This window comes from Triticum urartu, chromosome 2A (genome assembly GCF_056163025.1).
Source record: "Triticum urartu cultivar PI428250 chromosome 2A, HENAU_Tu73, whole genome shotgun sequence".
Lineage (NCBI taxonomy): Eukaryota > Viridiplantae > Streptophyta > Magnoliopsida > Poales > Poaceae > Triticum > Triticum urartu.
The window spans coordinates 339,195,058-339,218,596 of NC_141874.1; positions in this window are offsets into that span (position 1 = coordinate 339,195,058).

A 23,539-nucleotide genomic window follows, 5' to 3' on the forward strand; every position below is an offset into this window, starting at 1 on the left:
ATATACTGGACCAATTACTAGAGCTCGCGCACGCCAATTAAATTACCAGGTACTTTCGTTTCTTGGTAATGATTCTAATGTTCATGAGATTATGATGCTGCCTAAATTGGATACATTTGTTTTGCTTTCAAATGAAGGGCCTAGCTTGGAGAAGGATGAACATTGGAGCAAGAACACGCATGGAGTTGATGGCATGCGCAAGGGGATCAAGAACGGAGTTACAAGTGATGATTTCAGGACTTTGAAGCCGCCATAAGGAGTGCATGAAGCCTTGGACGAAATATACAAGATGCCACTTCATAATATTCGTCCATAGGCTATTCTAGGTGCTGCGTCACCTTATTAATGGGCCAGGCCCATGTAATTTCGAAATACTTAAGTATAGGCTATTTTTAGAGTCCGTATGTGTGGGGAAACAAGAGTTAGGGTTGGTTTCGGACCCCACCCTCAAGGGCCACGAAATTCCCCCCTCTTCCTCCATATATACAGCCCTTAGGGCGTCGTTTAGACTTTGGGTTTTGTTTAGATTAAAAGTTCGCCATAGCTTTGATCAAGTCATGGTGCCACCGAATCGAGCTTCAATGCAACAACATTTACCTTTATGGGAAGGCCCTTATTTGGTCTATTTTCATGCCTCTCGCCGTTGCCTCCAATGAGGGAAGGTTATGCGCGCTACCCTGGCTCGGTAGGCAGGCCTAGCCTTGTGTGCCCATTGTCTTAGAGTCTAGTCTTTTAGAGTTTCGAGTTCTGGTCATAAGTTGTCACGCCGCCGCCGCACCATCATCATCGCCCATCTACCACCATTGCTTATCCGCCACCGTTCTGAATCCGTATCCATATACCACCACCAATCCGTATCCATATACCACCACCAATCTGTAACCATATATCCACCACCAATCCGAGTTCTTCTCATATTAGGTTTGTTCTTGAGATCAATCTCAATTCCGATTCGTGTTTCCTTGCCTGCGTAGGTCTCGGAAAAAAAAAGAGTCTGGAGACCCCCGGGCAGTTTAGGCCAAAATTTTCACGGGCAAAAATATTTTTTCCCTATCCTATTTTTAGGCTTTTCTGAGTCTTTTGAGCCACGTGCCATCATAGTGATTTTTTGTCGCACTTTTTCGTCGTCGCTGCCCTGATTTCCGAAAAAAAAATTTGCGTGCCCATCCTATCAGTTTCATGAGGGAAGAGTTTTGAGACACTCGCCATTATAGTAACTTTTCGCAAAAAAAAGAGGAGCGCAAAAAAATAGCGAAAAAAAAAGTTCCAGAGTGCTTTTCCTTTATTTACGTGCAGCGCCATGATTTTGTTAGTGTTCTTGGCTCGCGTCTCTAGCACGGTCTAGCCTAGGACCAGCACAGTACCGTCGTTGAGCGTTTATTCAACTTTGCATCTCTGAATTGATTATTGCCGACCCTTTTTGCTACTATACTATAAGCCTTCCCAGCTCCACATACCTCTACGTCGTGCGTTTGACTCTCCCTGGCAATCGCTCTATCCAAGCTTTTGAGAGTTTTGACTACAACGGTTGCCGATCACCGCCTGCTGCTGGGTAAGAACTGGTAAGAATTTGAGATTTTCTTGACGGATTTGTGACACCCGCCACCAACACCTCTTGTTAGTATTCTGTAGGATCATATTCTTGTGTGTTTTCTATTGTTGCTAACCATGGCAGGATCACAAGCCGACGAGACTGACTGGGAGAACATGACGAATCAGGAGTTGCATGATAAATTTCAGCAAATGATGAATGGACAGGTGCAGGATGTGCTAAACAGATTTGAAGAGGCCATGGAGAAGATAGATGACATGGAGAAGACGTTCGAAACAAAGCTCGATAACAGGTTTAATGAATTGCTCGCGCGTCTTCCACCACCACCACCGGCTGCACCTAACGCACCTCTACAACAACAACAATGACGACTACCTACACATCGTGAAACAGCCCTCCGCCGAGCGAGCCGTCTCCCTCTTGCACCTAGCCAAACTATTGGTGCTGCTGTTGCTACTTCTGTGGCTCCTGCTGCTGATGCAGAGGAGGATGATTTTGCTGGCGATTACGAGGATGAGGTTGATCAAAATCAGAACTACGTGCCACCACCAGCACAGCAACCATCAGGTCGTCCACATGCAAATAATGGCAATGGTAGGGCTCACCCTCAGGTACGAGATCATGACCATCTCCCTAAACTAAAATTGAATATTCCACCATTTGAGGGTAGATATGTTCCTGATATATATCTTACTTGGGAGTTAGAAACTGAACAACGATTTACATGTTTACAATATCCCGAGGAGAGACGTGTTCCTGCTGCTGTTTGTGCATTCACTAGTTTTGCATGTGTTTGGTGGTCTGAGCATTGTAGATTATATCCCATTCCTGCTACTTGGGCTGCTTTGAAAACTGCTATGCGTACTCGTTGGGTTCCACACAAAAAAAATTAGGGTTTGTTCATCATATCCGAACCAATCTGAGCCTTTGCATAATCTTTTTAGGGTTTTTGCTTTGTTGAATTTGCGGTTGCATCATCGTGTCAAGTTGCTGGTCTTAGAGTCTAGTCTTTTAGAGTTTCGAGTTCTAGTCATAAGTTGTCACGCCGCCGCCGCACCATCATCATCGCCCATCTACCACTTTTGCTTATCCGCCACCGCTCTGAATCCTTATCCATATACCACTACCAATCCGTATCCATATACCACTACCAATCCGTATCCATATACCACCATCAATCTCTATCCATATACCACCACCGCTACCATATACCACCACCGCTGCCATATCCCACAACCATATATCCACCACCAATCCGAGTTCTTCTCATATTAGGTTTGTTCTTGAGATCAATCACAATTCCGATTCGTGTTTCCTTGCCTGCGTTGGTCTCAGAAAAAAAAAAGAGTCTGGAGACCCCCGGGCAGTTTTTAGGCCAAAATTTTCACGGGCAAAAATATTTTTTCCCTATCCTATTTTTAGGCTTTTCTGAGTCTTTTGAGCCACGTGCCATCATAGTGATTTTTTGTCGCACTTTTTCGTCGTCGCTGCCCTGATTTCCGAAAAAAAAAATTGCGTGCCCATCCTATCAGTTTGACGAGGGAAGAGTTTTGAGACACTCGCCATTATAGTAACTTTTCGCAAAAAAAAAGAGGAGCGCAAAAAAAAGCGAAAAAAAAAGTTCCAGAGTGCTTTTCCCTTATTTACGTGCAGCGCCGTGATTTTGTTAGTGTTCTAGGCTCGCGTCTCTAGCACGGTCTAGCCTAGGACCAGCACAGTACCGTCGTTGTGCGTTTATTCAACTTTGCATCTCTGAATTGATTATTGCCGACCCTTTTTGCTACCATACTATAAGCCTTCCCAGCTCCACATACCTCTACGTCGTGCGTTTGACTCTCCCTGGCAATCGCTCTATCCAAGCTTTTGAGAGTTTTGACTACAACGGTTGCCGATCACCGCCTGCTGCTGGGTAAGAACTGGTAAGAATTTGAGATTTGCTTGACGGATTTGTGACACCCGCCACCAACACCTCTTGTTAGTATTCTGTAGGATCATATTCTTGTGATGAGGACATGACTACCTTGGATACGACCAAAAATATTGCATACATGCATATTTTTCAGGTGATTTCTAATGCAAACTATTCAATAATCTATTTATGTTATTCGGAACAAAAATACTTCACACACTTTTGTGTTTTGTCTAATTGCAGGTGTATGGGACATTTGTATAATCCACATATGAAGATAAGGGAAAAGGAGAAGTTTATGTTGTGTTCAAAAAGTCCTCTCACGTCACTTTTGGGCCAAGAGAAGATAGAGTCCAAGTCTTTCACGTTCTGGATTCAGATTCGGACTGCACAGACATACCTGACTCAAAACGCCAACAACTTTTTCATACGGACTCCGAATTGGGTGATTCTTTTTTTGTTGGAAACTAGATTTCGTGCTCTTTCCAACCCAATTGGATTCACCTTTAAAGTCGTTCGGAGCGTTGCTTTACGGACGAAACAATCTGACGTTGCAGCAGAATCCGAGTCAAACTATAAGCCCAAAGGTGTTGCATCACCTCCACTTGGGCCCATGAGCCTTGTACGACCTAGGGTTAGTTTTAGGCTGCCTTGGGACGTCCTCCCACCTCCTTGGCCGCCACCCCTTGCTCCTATATAATTAGATCCATCTAGTAGCTTTTTCCTGGGGATTTGTTTAGTTAAAAGTTAGCCATTGCAACTTCGTGTACTTCGTTTGTGTCCGACGACCAGACCAAGACCGCTTACGGATCCCCACCATTATCAATACTTCATATATATTTGCGATATTCAGATTGGTTTATCATATTCTTGCTCGTTCTTCGATTGCTTGCAGGAATAGACCTTCGTGGTCAGGCTGACCGTGCTTCCAGCATCGTCAGTAACCTCAGGAGATTGGTTTAGCGGTTGCTAAGGCGCAACGTCGTGCACGTTTGTAGTCGGATCGTCAAAGTCGTCTCCACCAAATCGATAGTTATCATCTCATCGAAAGATCGGGACCCTCGCCTCTATCAAGTGATATCAGTTTTCAGGTTGCTCGGTGAGAATTTCCAGTTTTCCTAGATTAGATTTATTTTCTTACCTATTGTCCAAGAAAAAGCCACAAAAAAGAGTTAGATCTATTCATCCTTGGTCCAAGCCAGTCTGAGCCTTTGCAATTTTCTTTTCATTGCTTGCATAGTTGAATTATCGGTTGCATCGTCGTGTCGAGTTGCTGGTCTTAGTGTCTAGTTCGTTTAGAGTTTCGAGTTCTGTTCACATTAGTCACGCCACCGCTGCATCATTATCTCTTCCGCTGTCCACCACCCATCCATCAATTTCCACCACGTGCTACCCACCATTCATTGTCATAATAATAGTTGAGATCATTCACATCTTCACTTGATCCAATCTGCATCTTATCTAGTTTGTTTTGGAAAGAGGGAGAAAAAAAAGAGAGAAAAAAAATGAGAGGAAAAAAAAGAGAAAAAAAGTCAGAGAAAAAAAGGAGAGAAAGAAAAAAAAGTGTGAGGAAAAAAAAGAGAAAAAAAAAACAAAATTCGGATCTTTTTAGACTCAATCTCGTAGTTGAATTCGGATTGCAATCTGTTTTGTGCACTGCTCAGTAAAACAGCTTGGCTATTGTTTCACATCATTATCTTTACTGCCGTTGTGATCTTCACTTATATCTTGCTGTCCAGAGCTACTTAGTATCCTTCATTGATGCTGGTTGTGCTACGACGTGACCTCATTAGTGTTCTAGGCTCGCGTCTCTAGTTCGGTCTAGCCTAGGACCAGCACAGTACCGTCGTTGAGCGTTTATTCAGCATTGCATCTCTGAATTGATTATTGCTAATCTTTTGCTACCATATATAGCCAACCCAGCTCCACATATTTCTACACCGTGTATACGCACGTTCCCCTGGCAATCGCTTTACACAATCTTCGGAGTTATTTGACACCGCTGGTTGCCTGTCACCACCTGTTGCATGGTAAGAACTTGTAAGATATTGATATTTGCTTTACTGTGAGCACTTTACAACCACATCCTAGTAGTTCATAGGAACATTATTCTCGAATTTTGGTTCTTGTTTCTACTAATCATGACAGGTTCCAGAGATAGAAGTTCTTGGACGACGGACACACCTTCACCATCAGGAGAGTTGGGACAACACACACAAGCATATGGTCAGGTTATCTCTTTACCATCATTTGAGGGTAGATTTAATCCTGCTATTTATCTAGCTTGGGAGCTTGAAGTAGAACAAGTTTTTAGTCACCATGATTTTTCTGAACTTGAGAGAGTACGAGCTACCATTAGAGCATTTACTGGTTTTGCTTCTGTTTGGTGGAGTGTACATTGTAAGAAAAACATTGATAACCAACCCACAACTTGGAAAGTTTTGAAAGCTGTAATGAGACAACAATTTTTCCCTCCTTATTATCGTCGTGAATTGCTTCGCAAATTTGAACAATTTAAACAAGGCAACAACACTTTTCATGCTTACTACCAAGAGTTCAAATCTTATATGCATCATTGTGACATAGAAGAATCTGAGAATGATACAATGAATAGATTTTTTGGTGGTTTGAACCATAATATTCAGGCAAGATTTCAGTATATTCCTCGTTGCATTACTGGTATGTATGTCCTTGCCTGTACCTTTGAGAGACAGATACAGGAGGATGCATTAGGTGACTACGACAACTACTATTCCAGTTCATACTCACCACCGCCGGTGGGTTCCTCCATCATTGCACCTCAGATTATGAGCGCGGCATCATCTCAAGGGTATGGTACATTGTCAACGTCCATACCTACATCAGCTACATCTTTGCCACAAGGTAACAGTAAAGGTATTGATGATATAACTTCACATGAGAATGATGCATGTCTAGTTAACTTGAATGCGTCATGTATTGAGTTACCTATTGATTTGAGCACACCACCTATTTTAGAGAATCTTGTTACTGTCATGAATGCGTCATGTGATCACACAACTGAAATATCAATAATTTTGAGTGCACCCATTGAATTAACTGTTGATGCAAAAGAACTAATGTTTAATCATTTTGATATGGCCTCCAATCTTGGTGATGATTCTGTGTCCAATGACTTATTGCATGTTTGCTTATTTAAGCATGTCGTAGCATGTAAATTTGATGCAAGTAAGGTTTATTCACCAAAGTTGGGATGGTTTAATGATGAACATTGCGAATCTTTTGAAATGAATAAGAGCTTCACTTATATGTGCAAACCGAGTTCTAATATTTTCATGCCTTCTACTTCTTGTGATAATTTTTTGGCTTTAGTTTTTATGAACTATGAAAGTTACTCATGTATACATGTGTCATACATGCAAAAATCAAAGGAAGTTAAACTGGATGACATATACATATACAACATGTACACCTTGTCTCTTTTGTTAGCCACATTTCAGATTAAGCAACGCCGAGGACGGCTTTGTTTTCAAAAAGGGGAGGATGATGAGGACATGACTACCTTGGATACGACCAAAAATATTGCATACATGCATATTTTTCAGGTGATTTCTAATGCAAACTATTCAATAATCTATTTATGTTATCCGGAACAAAAATACTTCACACACTTTTGTGTTTTGTCTAATTGCAGGTGTATGGGACATTTGTATAATCCACATATGAAGATAAGGGAAAAGGAGAAGTTTATGTTGTGTTCAAAAAGTCCTCTCACGTCACTTTTGGGCCAAGAGAAGATAGAGTCCAAGTCTTTCACGTTCTGGATTCAGATTCGGACTGCACAGACATACCTGACTCAAAACGCCAACAACTTTTTCATACGGACTCCGAATTGGGTGATTCTTTTTTTGTTGGAAACTAGATTTCGTGCTCTTTCCAACCCAATTGGATTCACCTTCAAATTCGTTCGGAGCGTTGCTTTACGGACGAAACAATCTGACGTTGCAGCAGAATCCGAGTCAAACTATAAGCCCAAAGGTGTTGCATCACCACCACTTGGGCCCATGAGCCTTGTACGACCTAGGGTTAGTTTTAGGCTGCCTTGGGACGTCCTCCCACCTCCTTGGCCGCCACCCCTTGCTCCTATATAATTAGATCCATCTAGTAGCGGCAAGGTTAAGGTAACACGTACTGTTCGTGTGCATTTTAGTATCTCTACATATGCTGATTATGTTGATTGTGATGTGGTACCTATGCAAGCATGTTCCTTATTACTTGGTAGACCATGGCAATTTGATAAAAATTCTATTCACCATGGTAGAAACAATCAGTATACTCTTGTTCATAAGGATAAAAATATTACTTTGCTTCCTATGACTCCTGATTCCATTTTGAAAGATGATATTATTAGAGCTAATAAAGCAAAACAGGAGAAAACTAAGAGTGAAAATCAGATTGTGGCAAAAGAATTTGAGCAACAAATGCAGCCTAATAATAATAAACAATCTAGTGTTGCTTCTGAAATTAAATTGAGAAGTGCATGTTTACTTGCCACCAAATCTGATATTGATGATCTAGATTTTAGCAAATCTGTTTGCTATGCTTTTGTGTGCAAAGAGGCATTATTTTCATTCGAGGACGTGCCTTCCTCTTTACCCCCTGCTGTCACTAACATTTTGCAGGAGTTCGCTGACGTCTTTCCACAAGACGTGCCACCGGGATTACCACCTATTCGAGGGATTGAGCATCAAATTGACTTAATTCCCGGTGCTTCGCTACCCAACCATGCACCATACCGTACCAATCCAGAGGAGACGAAAGAGATTATGCGTCAAGTACAAGAACTACTCGACAAAGGTTATATACGCGAATCCCTTAGTCCTTGTGCTGTTCCTATCATTTTAGTGCCGAAAAAGGATGGTACGTCGCGTATGTGCGTTGATTGTAGAGGCTTTAATAATATTACTATTCGTTATCGTCATCCTATTCCTAGGCTAGATGATATGCTTGATGAATTGAGTGGCTCTACAATATTCTCCAAAGTTGATTTGCGTAGTGGATACCATCAAATTCGTATGAAATTGGGTGATGAATGGAAAACGGCATTTAAAACTAAGTTTGGATTATATGAGTGGTTCGTCATGCCTTTTGGGTTAACTAATGCACCTAGTACTTTCATGAGGTTAATGAACGAAGTTTTACGTGCCTTCATTGGACGATTTGTGGTAGTTTACTTTGATGACATATTGATTTATAGCAAATCTTTGGAGGAACATTTGGAACATTTACGTGCTGTTTTTATTGCTCTACGTGATGCACATTTGTTTGGAAACCTTGGAAAGTGCACCTTTTGCACCGACCGAGTATCTTTTCTTGGCTATGTTGTTACTCCACAGGGAATTGAAGTTGATAAAGCCAAGATTGAAGCTATTGAGAGTTGGCCGCAGCCCAAAACGGTCACACAAGTGAGGAGTTTCCTTGGCCTCGCTGGTTTCTATAGGCGTTTTGTGAGAGATTTCAGCACCATTGCTGCACCTCTCAACGAGCTTACAAAGAAGGATGTACCTTTTGTTTGGGGTACCGCACAGGAAGAAGCCTTCACGGTATTGAAAGATAAGTTAACACATGCTCCTTTACTCCAACTTCCTAATTTCAATAAGACTTTTGAGCTTGAATGTGATGCTAGTGGAATTGGATTAGGAGGTGTGTTATTACAAGATGGAAAACCTGTTGCATACTTTTCTGAAAAATTGAGTGGGCCTAGTCTGAACTATTCTACTTATGATAAAGAATTATATGCTCTTGTTCGGACCTTAGAAACATGGCAACATTATTTATGGCCCAAGGAATTTGTTATACATTCTGATCATGAATCTTTGAAACACATTAAAAGTCAAGCAAAACTGAACCGTCGACATGCTAAATGGGTTGAATTCATTGAGACTTTCCCTTATGTGATTAAACACAAGAAGGGTAAAGAAAATGTTATTGCTGATGCCTTGTCTCGTCGTTATACTATGATTTCACAACTTGAATTTAAAATATTTGGTTTGGAGACCATCAAGGATCAATATGTTAATGATGCTGAATTTAAAGATGTATTGCAGAATTGTAAGGAAGGGAGAACTTGGAACAAGTTCGTTCTTAACGATGGATTTGTGTTTCGTGCTAACAAGCTATGCATTCCAGCTAGCTCCGTTCGTCTTTTGTTGTTGCAGGAGGCGCATGGAGGAGGATTAATGGGACACTTTGGCGTCAAGAAGACGGAGGATATACTTGCTACACATTTCTTTTGGCCAAAGATGAGATGGGATGTTGAGCGTTTTGTTGCTCATTGCACTACATGTCAAAGAGCTAAGTCACGACTCAATCCTCATGGTTTATATATGCCTTTGCATGTACCTAGTGTTCCTTGGGAGGATATATCTATGGACTTTGTTTTAGGTTTACCTAGAACAAAGAAGGGGAGGGATAGCATATTTGTTGTCGTGGATAGGTTCTCGAAAATGGCACACTTTATACCATGTCATAAAAGTGATGATGCTGTTAATGTTGCTGATTTGTTCTTTCGTGAAATTATTCGCTTACATGGTGTGCCAAATACTATTGTTTCAGATCGTGATACTAAATTTCTTAGCCACTTTTGGAGATGTTTATGGGCTAAGTTGGGGACTAAGCTGCTTTTTAGTACTACTTGTCACCCCCCAAACTGATGGACAAACTGAAGTAGTCAATAGAACATTGTCTACTATGCTTAGGGCTGTTTTGAAGAATAACAAGAAAATGTGGGAAGAATGCTTGCCTCATATTGAATTTGCTTATAATCGTTCATTGCATTCTACTACTAAGATGTGCCCTTTTGAAATTGTGTATGGTTTCCTACCTCGTGCACCTATTGATTTGTTGCCTCTTCCATCTTCGGAGAAGGTTAATTTTGATGCTAAAGAACGTTCTGAATTGATTTTAAAAATGCATGAGTTAACTAAGGAAAACATTGAGCGTATGAATGCTAAATATAAACTTGCTGGAGATAAGGGTAGAAAACATGTTGTGTTTGCACCTGGAGATCTTGTTTGGTTACATTTGCGTAAAGATAGATTTCCTAATCTGCGCAAATCAAAGCTAATGCCACGTGCTGATGGTCCTTTTAAGGTTTTAGAGAAAATAAATGATAATGCATATAAACTTGAGCTACCTGCAGATTTTGGGGTTAGTCCCACTTTTAACATTGCAGATTTGAAGCCTTATTTGGGTGAGGAAGATGAGCTTCCGTCGAGGACGACTTCATTTCAAGAAGGGGAGGATGATGAGGACATCAATACCATTGTTACACCCACAGCCCCTACTGTTACATATACTGGACCAATTACTAGAGCTCGCGCACGCCAATTAAATTACCAGGTACTTTCGTTTCTTGGTAATGATTCTAATGTTCATGAGATTATGATGCTGCCTAAATTGGATACATTTGTTTTGCTTTCAAATGAAGGGCCTAGCTTGGAGAAGGATGAACATTGGAGCAAGAACACGCATGGAGTTGATGGCATGCGCAAGGGGATCAAGAACGGAGTTACAAGTGATGATTTCAGGACTTTGAAGCCGCCATAAGGAGTGCATGAAGCCTTGGACGAAATATACAAGATGCCACTTCATAATATTCGTCCATAGGCTATTCTAGGTGCTGCGTCACCTTATTAATGGGCCAGGCCCATGTAATTTCGAAATACTTAAGTATAGGCTATTTTTAGAGTCCGTATGTGTGGGGAAACAAGAGTTAGGGTTGGTTTCGGAACCCACCCTCAAGGGCCACGAAATTCCCCTCTCTTCCTCCATATATACAGCCCTTAGGGCGTCGTTTAGACTTTGGGTTTTGTTTAGATTAAAAGTTCGCCATAGCTGCAACTTCTCGTACTTCGTTTGTGTCCAACGACCAGACCAAGACGTCACAGAACCCCACCTTGATCAATAAAGCTTTCATCTTATATTCGCAATATCCAGATTGCAATCTCAGTTTCTTGCTTGTTCTTCGTTTGCTCGCAGGAAACAGGCCCTCGTGGTTAGGTTGATCGTGCTCCGGCGTGGTCAATAACCCCTCGGAAGTTGGTTTAGCGATTGCTAAGGCGCGACGTCTCGCACGTTCGTAGTCGGATCGTCAAGGTCGACTCCCATAGAAAACGATAGCCACCATCTCATCGAAACATCGGGACACCTTTGCCTCTATCACCTGGTGTACTAGGTGTACCCGGAGCGACTGGCAGACTTAGTGTACGAGTACCATGCGGAGGTCACCATGCACAACAATTCTCCGACTGGCACCTACACCCATTCTTCTAGGAGTGGTTTCGCTTCTACCCCGGATCAGGCGGTTCAGTTCGCTGCGTTCGACGCTCTCGTTGAACTACGCTACAACAGGGTCCAGATGTAGACTCACCCAAGTTTCCATTTCTACCCGTCCAAGTTCGATGATGCACGTATTCTTTTCTCCTCCATTGATCCGGCATGCGATCATTCATCTAGCCACCTTTCTTGATACATAACGTTTGGTTACCTTCTAATTTTCAACCTGGCCCATGAGCTGACTTGTACCCATGCAGTTGTGGCTGCCGCTATATCTGCCTTCTATCCACCCTCACTTGGTTTTACCCCGCTCGTTGCCCCAGCTTCTATCCCTCCATGAACTCCGGTTACTCCTCAGAGTAACTCGGATACTTCGACAGTGACTCCCAGCGATTCTCCTACCGAGTGGACTTTACTTCTCGCTACTCCGCCGGTCCTATGCTTCGGCCTCATCTAGCACCTACCTCTGAGGGAGAGCCCTTGAGGCAGCATCGTCGTGTTTCCTTTGCTCCGAAGGTTGTCATTAACGTGGTCAGTTCAGATCAGAGTCTGAGACCAAGGAGACCTGAACAGGATCTTCAGGGCACAAGTGCGGCCACTTTCTTCAGGAGTAGACGAGGTTGAGGTGATGCTTGGTTGTATGAGCGTAGTAGTACTTTCCATGATGTTTCCTTTCATGTATGATGAGTCTATGTATAATTATGTTGGAACTTTTATTCGCCTTGGTTTTTTTATCGCTTTTCTCATATTTGTCGCTTGCTTTTCTTCCCTGTTTACGGTGTTGCTTATCTCGATGCTTCGTATTAGGAACAAATATAGGATGACAAGATGTGGTAGCCGTCGGGGGTTTGGTGCGACATATGCCAAAGGATGGCTAATCATGACGGGGCTAGTAAGACGTCGTCGGTGCCAGGAAGCGGGATGAGGCAAAGACATGCACGCCGGCGAATCTTACCCAGGTTCAGGGCTCTCTGTGGAGATAACACCCCTAGTCCTGCTCTGCGGGGTCTCTGCATGATCACTCAAGCAACAATGGTGGCTATAAGCTTGCTCCTTCAGCTGTTTTTCTAGAGGGGGAAGGAGAGCCAGTCTAGCCCTAGCTTCCTCTCTCTATATGGGTGTGTGGGTGAACAAAAGGCTAAACCCTTAGCATGGGTCCCCTGGGGGTTTATATAAGCCTACCCCCCAGGGGTACAATGGTAATCCGGTTGGGTGTAGGCCCGAGCCGTCAGTGTCTCTAGTCGCCGACTTCTCCGCTGGCCGGTGGGGCCCGCCAGCTGGTGGGTCCCGCCGTCTGTCCGGTACTTGGCCGACAGGCCGTACCCGCCGCTTGCGAGCCCTGCCGGCTTCCCGGTACTGTAGCGATGCGGCTAATGATGCGTGATTAGTCGGTGGAGGCGTGGCTACAGTGCCGCCGCCTGGCGGGCGTTCATTGTAGCCATTCCCCATCTCATCTGGTTAATGGCGCACCGGTGCCCAGGAGGGGGAGGGCCGCCTGGTCATCTGTAGGCTTCTACTGAGCCGACTGGCCAGGAACGGCCGCCTTCCGGTCTTCTCGTTGTCAAGTGGGGCCCACCACCCGCGGGCCGTACCGACAGCCCGTCGTGGGGGCACAGCCCCCTCTAACAGGGGTGACATCAGGGTCAGCATGGCAACAGTGCCGTGCCGAACGGAGGAGCCCTGCTTGGTACGGCGCACTATGGCCTTGCTATAGCCACGCCCCGTCTCGTTGTATTTATGAGGGTGCAAACTTTGTGTAACACCCCGGATGTAACTTTCCCAATTTGTACTCCACTCTTGCCGTTTCGGCGTTAAGTTATATTTATTTTCTCGGGTTCGGGTCCTTGTCTCCGTGTGTTGTTGTCGTTGTCATGCATCTCATATCATGTCATCATGTGCATTGCATTTGCATATGTGTTCGTCTCATGCATTCGAGCATTTTCCCCGTTGTCCGTTTTGCATTCCGGCGCTTCGTTCTCCTCCGGTGGTCATTTCTAGATTTCTTTCGTGTGTGGGGATTAAACATTTCCGGATTGGACCGAGACTTGCCAAGCGGCCTTGGTTTACTACCGGTAGACCGCCTGTCAAGTTTCGTACAATTTGGACTTCGTTTGGTACTCCAACGGTTAACCGAGGGACCGAAAAGGCCTCGTGTGTTTGCAGCCCAACACCCCTCCAATTTGGCCCAAAACCCACCTAAGTCTTCTCCATCATCTAGAGCGTTCGATCACGATCGCGTGGCCGAAAACCGCACCTCATTTGGACTCTCCTAGCTCCCTCTATGCCTATAAATAGACCCCCCGATTTTCGGATCTCCTTCTCCCCCCGAAACCCTAAATTTCGCCTCCGCGCCACCGGACACGTCCGTCCCGGGCGGACGGAATCGCGCCGCCGCGCCCAGCCAGTCTCAGGCCGCCACGTGGCCTCCCCGCTGCTGCCTCCTCCGCCGGCCCGCCGCGGCCCATCGCAGGCCCTCTCCGCCGCCACTCGGGCCCGCGCCCCGCCGCCTCGCCTCCCCTCTTCTCCCCGCCTCCTTGCGCCTCCTCCCGCCCGGCCAGCGCGCGCCGCCGCCCCGCCGCTGCCGCATCGCCGCCGCGCCGCCGCAGCTCGCCACGCCGCCCGCGCAGCTCGCGCGCCGCCCGGTCGCCGCCGCGCCTCCTCCCGGCCGCCGTCCACGCCGGCGACCTCGCCGCCGTCCACGCCTCGCTCCGGCAGGCCCCACTCCGGCGACCTCGCCGCCGTCCGCGCCTCGCTCCGGCCGGCCCCACTCCGGCATCTCCTTCTCCCACTCCGGCCGCTGCCTCTGGTGAACAGTGCAGATCCGGCCGCCTTGATTTCCGCGCCGGGTCAAACCCTAGATCTCGGGGTGATTTTTTTCTCTAAGTCCCAAAATTCCAGACCCATATGCACATGTTCGTAGCCCCGTAACTTTGCATCCGTAGCTCCGATTCATGCATATAGCATATCAAAATGTTCATCTTAGAGAGTACATCATTTCATTCCATTGCATCATTTTCATTTGAGTTCATCTTGATGCCCGAAATGCTGTTAGAAGAGGGCTACTTGAGTTAATTGTCAGATCTGCTCCTCCATTTAGCTTTTTGTCATTTTTGCCATGATTAATGTGTGCATGATATGCCCATGAGTTCTACATATGTTTTGTTAAGGGTTTTGTCATCTTTCCAGAGGTGCAACCCATGTATTTTTGTGAAGTGTGTGGTGACTTGTGCAAGCTTGCGAAGTGGTGCACTTGCTAATTCTGTTTGCAGGGACTTAGTAATTTCTCTAAGTCCTGGAGCTGTTTATCTCTTGATGCCATATGTTCATGTTGTTTACTAGTGAGTCAATCGAGCTCTACTTTTGCTACTTTGTGAATCTGGGTAGATTGTCAACTTGTTTGCGATTTTGCCGATGATGTTGTAGTTGATCCGTGCATGCTATGCTATTGTTCTTGCCATGTCTAGCTTGCATTTTGTGCCTTCTTGATGGGTGTATGCTTGTCTTGCCATGACTTGCGCCGTAGTGAGTGCATCGAGCTCGTAAACATGCCTACTTGAGTTCTGTTTTCAGCATGCTCCAGTTTTTCACTAAGTCTGAAAACTGATTATGTTTTTGCTATGTTCACATGCTTGCAATTGTATCTTCTGATCCCTTTTGGCTCAAGGTCACTAAGGGACTTTTGTTAAGCTCTTTGAGTAGCTCCATGCCATGCTTTACGTTGCCATGTTCAGGTCCTGTAGCATATAGTTTTGTTGCTCCGAAGAGGGCTACCTGATCTGAAATTCTAGACAAGTGTTAATTTCACTAAGTCTGAGATCTGTTTGCCATTTGCATTTTTGCCATGCTTGTTTGAACCTCTTAATGGATGAATTGGCCATAGCTCAGTGCTAGACTTTTGCTAAGCATCTTGAATGCATCCCTGCCATGTATTTTGTTGTCATGTTTGGTTGCTGTAGCATGTTTATTCCATTGCATTTAGATGCCTACTTGTTGTAAATCACAGACCGGTGTCATATTTGAATCGCTTGCCATTTCCAAACCGTAACTCCGATTCCGGCGTTCTTTATATCGTTTTCAAGCGATTTCATCTCATCTTTCCAGTGGCACACTTGGTTTTCCAAGTTGAGGCCAGGTTCATGCATTTCCTGTCATATCTTGCATTTTGCATCCTGCATCGCATCCCGCATAGCATATCATCTTTGCATTGTGTTGTTTGAGTTTGCACGTGGTTGATTGTATCCTTGTTGCTTGTTTGTCTTGTTTGGGTAGAGCCGGGAGATGAGTTCGCTAACGAGGAGCCCGTTGAGTTTGCTTTCGAGGATCCAGTCAACTCTGACAACTGTGCAGGCAAGATGATCATACCCTCGAAATCACTACTATCTTTGCTATGCTAGTTTACTCGCTCTTTTGCTATGCCAATGCTACGATGCCTACCATTTGCTTTCAAGCCTCCCAAATTGCCATGTTAAACCTCTAACCCACCATGTCCTAGCAAACCGTTGATTGGCTATGTTACCGCTTTGCTCAGCCCCTCTTATAGCGTTGCTAGTTGCAGGTGAAGATTGGAGGCCGTTCCTTGTTGGAACATTTATTTACTTGTTGTTATATCATTATACTGCTATGTTATCTTAATGCATCTATATACTTGGTAAAGGGTGGAAGGCTCGGCCTCTCTCCTAGTGTTTTGTTCCACTCTTGCCACCCTAGTTTCCGTCATATCGGTGTTATGCTCCCGGATTTTGCGTTCCTTACGCGGTTGGGTTATAATGGGAACCCCTTGATAGTTCGCCTTGATTAAAGCTTTTCCAGCAATGCCCAACCTTGGTTTTACCATTTGCCACCTAGCCTTTTCTTTCCCTTGGGTTCTGCAGACTCAAGGGTCATCTTTATTTTAACCCCCCCCCCCCCGGGCCAGTGCTCCTCCGAGTGTTGGTCCAAAACGTCAGCCGTCAGTGGCTACTAGGGGCAACTCTGGGCTGGCCTACAGGAAGTTTGGACAATCTGAGTGTGCCCTGAGAAAGAGATATGTGCAGCTCCTATCGGGATTTGTCGGCACATTCGGGCGGTGTTGATGGTCTTGTTTTAACCTGTCGAAGTGTCTTGAATTACCGAGATACTGAGTCTGATCGGAACGTCTTGGGAGGAGGTCTATTCCTTCGTTGACCGTGAGAGCTTGTCATGGGCTAAGTTGGGACTCCCCTGCAGGGATTTGAACTTTTGAAAGCCGTGCCCGCGGTTATGGGAAGATGGGCATTTGTTAATGTCCGGTTGTAGATAACTTGAACCTTAACTTAATTAAAATGAATCAACTGAGTGTGTTACCGTGATGGCCTCTTCTCGGCGGAGTCCGGGAAGTGGACACGGTGTTGGAGTAATGTTTGCGCAGGTGGTTCTCTCGTTTCTCGCTCGCGCTTTGCCTCCTCTTCTCGCTCTCTTTTGCGAATAAGTTAGCCACCATACTTGCTAGTCGCTTGCTGCAGCTCCACATATATTTACCTTGCCTTACCTATAAGCTTAAATAGTCTTGATCGCGAGGGTGCAAGATTGCTGAGTCCCTGTGGCTCACAGATTACTATTACACCAGATGCAGGGCCTGATGATTCCGCTCCAGGAGACGCGTATGAGCTCAAGTGGGAGTTCGATGAGGACTCTCAACGTTACTATGTTTCCTTTCCCGATGATCAGTAGTGGTGCCCAGTTGGGGGTGAACGGGACCGTTGTCGCATGTTGGGTTCTCTTTTATTTTGGCACCTTAGTCGGGCCATGAGTGTTTGGATGATGTAATGTTATTTATGTACTTGATTGACGTGGCGAGTGTAAGCCAACTATGTTATCTCCCCTTTATTATTTATATTACATGGCATGTTGTGAAGATTGCCTAACTTGCGACATATGCCTTCAATGCGATTATGTCTCTAAGTCGTCCCTCGACACGTGGGAGCTATAGTCGCATCGAGGGTGTGACACTTTGAGAGTGCTTGGGCTGCCTACTGGGAGCCGACCTCTCCAGGGGCCGCCTTCCAGGAGTCGGCCCATCTTGAGGCCGCCTTCTGGGCCATGCCACCTTCTAGCAGCCGGCCGCCTGGACCAGCCGGCGGCGATAAGGCGGCACTTTGGTCTTGGATTCTTGAGGGGTGTAGCCGGTCCCGATGTCTTGAAATGCCATGGGGAGCCGATGAGGCTACCCATGGCTAATTACTCCGACAGTAGTCCCCGAAGCTGGTGGAGCGCCATGGCTGAAAGTGACGTGGGGACGCAGCAGCTTCCTACCATGAGTATTTGGTTGATCTTGCTTCATCCGTCTTCCGGGGCGCCGACTGGTAGGAGTCGGGCACGACCAGGTGGCTGCCTAGTGGTTTTCGAAACATCAAGGCGGGAACCAAATGGCGCGCTAGCCCAGCCCTAGGCCAGCCGCTAGCTATTCGCGTGCGAGGTGGAGCCAGCAGGCCAGGGGCCCTGCCTGCCCGCGCGTGCGATGGGACGTGGCCGCTGGCCAGGGCCTGCCACTACCGGGCCTCGGCCCGCATGCGGATCCGCTGTGGCCGAGGTGGATGGTTGGGATTCTGGAGCGCATTTACCCCGCGCTTTTTACTGCGCGGTTAGTCCGGGGATGTGGGGTGGTGGGTGCAGTTAATCCCACGAACCCCACGCTCCGCCCCCTCGGCTTCGCAACCCGAGGCTACAAATAGGAGGAGGAGGGGGATGCACTAGCATGCACTCCAATCTCCCCCTGCTCCTTGCTCTTCTTCTTCCTTCTCTCCGCCGCCACTGCACCCCCGCAGTCTCGCCGGAGTGCCGTCGCGGCTTCCCGTGGCCAAGCCTTTCTCCCCTGCGGCGCTGCTGTTCCACCGCGGATCCGCTCTTCCTCCACCGTGCCGTGCCTCCATCGAGCCTTCAATGTCCATGGCGCGCGACACGGTGAACTCTGGTGCCTGGGACGGCTCCAACGTCCAGCAGGACCACCTCGACTTCTTGCGCGACACAAGGCGGCTGCCCGGCGTGCGCCAGGTTGTGGCGCGCGTCCCGCCGGCGAAAGAAATCATGCCGGCACCGAAAGACGGAGAGCGCGTCGTGTTCCGGACGCATTTCCTCTGCGGCTTCGGCTTGCCGATCAGCGGTTTTCTTCTCTCCTTCCTTGAGTTCTACAACCCGCAGCCGCACCACCTCACGCCCAACACGGTGGTGCTGCTCTCGTCCTTCGTCACGATGTGTGAAGGCTACCTCAGTATTATCCCCACACTCGAGCTATGGGGGGAGTGTTTCTACACCAAGCTCAGCATCGCTGTCAAGGGCGAGTCGGCCGAGTGCGGTGCCTTCATCGCGGTGCGGCGCCTAGGAGCCGGTAACCGCTTTCCCCCCATCACTCTGATCCAGTCTATCAAGCTGTGGCAGAAATCATACTTCTACGTGAAGAATGCTGACCCAGCGGTGGGCTTCCTCAACTTGCCGCCCTACGAAGCCGGCCCGCCGGCTGAACGTCGCTCTAGCTGGACGTACAAGCCGAAGCACCTGTCGGCCGCTGGCGCTGCCGCAGTCGCCAGCCTCAAGGAGATGATGGACCTGGAGGGCCTCCAGGCGGCCGACTTGCTGACGGCTTTTGTGATGCGCCGGGTTCTCCCCCTCCAGGGCCTGCCTCACATGATTTGTCAGATGAGTGGTCAGACCCCTGCCGGCTGTCCACCCGCGAGATGTCGGTGCGGAGGTGGCCCACATGGTGAACGAGATCGCGAACCTCAAGCTCGCGACAGACTGGCGGTTCGGCAAGCCGCCATACTCCCGCGCTAATCCGCCTCCTATTGTAAGTTCCTGATCTTCTCTCTTTTTTGGTCTTGATTTCTTATGTCGAATTCTGGCTTGCCGACTAAACAGTCGGAGGCGTCACAGCTCCTTCTGCCCGAGCAGTCGGTCGACGCCGTGGTGCAAGGCCAGGCCTTCCTGCCGGACCGGGTGATGAGTGACGCGGATGACCCCGACTTGTGGGCGCCCGCCTTGGAAGACGACGCCACGGGTGGTGGCGATGGCGCAGGCGGCTTCGGAGGAGGAGGCGACATCAAGTTGTGGTCAGACAACGACGCAGAGGAGGCCAGGTGGCGCCACCAGCTGGCTGGCAACAGGGCAAGGGCGAGCTCCTCAGTAGCGCCATCCGTGTCAGGCGGCGCGCCAAAGCGTCGGGCCAGCACGCAGCTACAGGGCGGTCGGTCGAAGAAGCCCAAGGTCTCGGCTGTGGTAGCCAAACGAGAGGAGGCTGCTGTGAAGGCTGTCCGGTTCCAGAGGGTTACGAAGCAGCCGCCGATGGTGCACGCGTGAGTGCTTGCTCCTCTTCATGTTTTCTCTCATTTTTTGTAAACTTCTACTAAATTTTCTTCAACTCGCGTGAATCAGGGCACCGCTCTCTCTTGAGTGGTCGACCTCCGCCTCCATTGTCGGAGGGCCGGAGGGCTCTAACAACACCCGCCGTGTGACCCGCGCACCGAGCTCCAAGCGGCGATGGAGCGAAACGCGCGGAAAGCGCGCAAGGAGAAGAAGAGAGCGGATCGGCCGAAGGCGGACGCTGCTAGGGCAGCACAAGAGGAGGCCGACGCCTCAGCAAAGGCCCAGGCGGAGGAGGCAGCCAAGACCTAGGCGGACGCGGTCGTCGGGGAGCAAGTGGGGGCGGCCAGAGATGACCACGCCCCACTGCTGGTCATTCCCCTGCGCTCCATGCCACCAGCAACAGAGGTCTTGGCACCGACTGGAGGGGCCGGCATTGACAAGCCGGTCATGGAGAGGGAGGGGGAGACACCATCATCCCAAGGCCGCAGGCGTCCCTGCATATGCCACCTGCCGAGCCCCAAGATAGTCGGCCCAATGCGCCACCAACGTCTCAAGGCGGTGGCGAGCTGGTGGTGGGGGCGACTTCCATCGTTCGGACCCTGACACGCCGGCACGCAGCAAAGGCGACCTCGGTTCCGCAGCCCCAAGATATTGGAGCCTCGAGCTCGTCGGTTCCTGACACCGAAGCTACCAGCTCCGCACCGACGGAGTGGTTGTATGGGGACGGGACGGGCACCCTGATCAGGGTGGCACAGGACGTCCAGGCTGACTTCAGGGACGAAGCCGCCGCCCTTCAGCAAGTTATGAAGGCTTTCATGAAGACGCGGGCCACCGTTCGGGTATGCAACTTGCATCTTGCTTTGGTTTTTGGGATCTTCGGCGGGGGCATGCCAGCGCACCCGCTGGGTGTAGCCCTCGAGTTCCTGTCTGACTACTAAGCTATCAGGCGGGAACTTCTCCGTGAGTTTTGAGTTCTGACGCTCCTTTCTTTCTGTTGCTTCGTTGTAGGACTACCACAACATCCGCGCAGTCACCTTCAACGCCCAGACCAAGGAGCTGGACAAGCGGACTGTGGATCTGGTTGAGAGCCGGAGTAAGCACTCCACCCTCTTGCTTCTTCATTGAATTGTTCAATCTATCGGGGGGGCGCGTTAGCGCACCCGCGGGGCATAGTCCCCGAGATTTGGGTCGACTGCTGAGCTGTCGGGCCAGATCTTTCCGGCGTTTGCTTGTCTTTGTTGATCATTGATTTTTTTTCTTTGCCTTCGTAGACGCTAATGCCACCTTGCAGCAGCAACTCGGCGAGACTCAATCCACGCTACGTGCCAAGGAGGCGGCGTGCCTCGAGGCGGAGTAGGAGCGTGACCGCCTGGCGAAGCAGCTGGCTGACCAGGCGGACACCCATAAGGCGGAGCTGCAGAAGCTCAAGGATGCGGAGGAGGCTCTCCAGGCCGAGTTCGAGAGTCAGCGCTCGAACTGGGTTGACACGCAAAAAGCCCTGGAGGCCGGCTACGTCGGGATCGAGGATCTGCTCGATGGTACTTTACTCTTTCCTTGTTCTGCCTGCCGACTTGTCCTGCATGCCTTCCTTCGCCCTCTCATTTCTTTCTTTTTTCCTTAGCAGAGTACTTCCCTGGCTACTCCATCGCTGCCAACCAGGCCATCGGGGCCCACCATGATGAGCGGAGGCAGGCTAGTGTGACGGTTGCGCCCAACGCCCCCGAACTCTTGCCGTGGAGATGGTCGCCATCGAGGCTCATCTCTAGCCGGCACATCGGGCTCTTCGCCGTCTTCAGCGCGCTGGAGCTCAACTGGTGTCTGCCCTTTGGCCAGGCGCTCCTATTCTGCGCACCGCCAGTCGGACCTCCGACTGGTTGGAGGCGGCTATGGGCCGCATCGAGGCGTGGAAGGGCTCCTCTGCTCGGGCGGGTGCACGCCGAGCTTTGGAGTTTGTCAAGGGGTGGTACCCTCGGCTGAATTTGGACCAGCTCGCCACCCTTCGAGCCGAAGCCGGCGCGGAGCTGGAGGCGGTGGCACCTCAGCTTCGTCATCGCGCTGTGGCGATCGCCGAGTATACGGACACTAGCGTCTTCCTCCCTAAGCTGGATGAAGCAGGCGCCAAAGTGCCGCCCAACTGGTTCGGGCTGAACCCAGAAAACAACGAAGACTCGATGGAGGAGATCGCCTCCAGCGATGAAGGCGAAGAGGAGGAGGATGAGGACGAGGGCGGCGAAGGCGACGCGCTGGGTGGTGAAGATGACGGCCGGCCTCAGCCTGACCAGGTCTCGACCAACGGGCGATATGTCGGTGAAGCGACTACTGCCAGTGCTGACCAAACCGAGACCCACCAGGCGACCGCTCCACCACCCAAAGCCTGTACCTCCGCCGGCCTCTCCGGTCCGGCTGCAGCTCCTCCTTTGGCCTAGGTGGCCATGTTATATTTCTTTCCCCTGTTTTGTAATTCTCGAACAAAATTTGTTAAGTTCACGCAATTCCACCCGCTGGGGGTGTATTCAAACTCTGTTGAATGCTGGCCAAGGGCCTTTTGCTGTAAAAGTAATCTTTTGCCGACTTCTGGCTTGTCTTGCTTTTCTACTTCCCTAGATTTTTCCTTTGCCGCCTTCCCTTGGCTGCCGTCTTGCCAGTCAGACAGCCACTCTGCGGTCTGTGACTGGGTCAAGTACTTGGCCATTTGGGAAGAACAAGTACTTCAGCCATTCGGTAGAATGTAGCAATTTTAAGTTAGGAATCGGCCGACCGGCTGCTCGGCAGCCGGTCGGCGAGGGACGAGTCGACTCGGCCTACGCAAAATGTTTTAGTCCTTAACCATTTTTCGTGTGGGCACCGTTTCCTGCCTTCATCTCTTGTCGGCCGAACAGCTGCTCTGCAAGCTGCGGCTTGTGGCAAGAGAGGGCTTAGGTGCCGACACACTACTTGTCCGACTGTAGGTAACATTGGCATAGTATGAGACGGCAAGCCCCCGGGCCGACTGGTCGAACCTGGTGCAAAGCAGAATAGTGAAATAACACATCCATAGGCGTAGAACTTATCATATAGATAAAGGAGGTAGCCCTTGAGTGCTCCTCAAGGGCTCCGATGTCTTAGTGCTTTAATACAAAAGGCAGTGTGATACATACTGAATCAACTGTAAAATCTTCGGAGGAGGTTTGCATTCCACGGGCGCTCCGATTCCTTGCCCGAGTCGTCTCTCTTGCATGCTCTGGGCTTCTATGCGTCGATGAGGTAGTAGGAGTCGTTTCCCAACGCCTTGCTAATGATAAAGGGGCCTTCCCAAGGGGCCGAGAGCTTGTGCTGGCCGGCTGTTCGCTAGATCAGCCGGAGCAAAAGGTCTCCCTCCTAAACGGATCTTGGCTTGACCTTCCGATTGTGGTAGTGGCGCAGACTCTGCTGGTAGATGGCGGACCGGCTGAGTGCTAACAGCCGGCCCT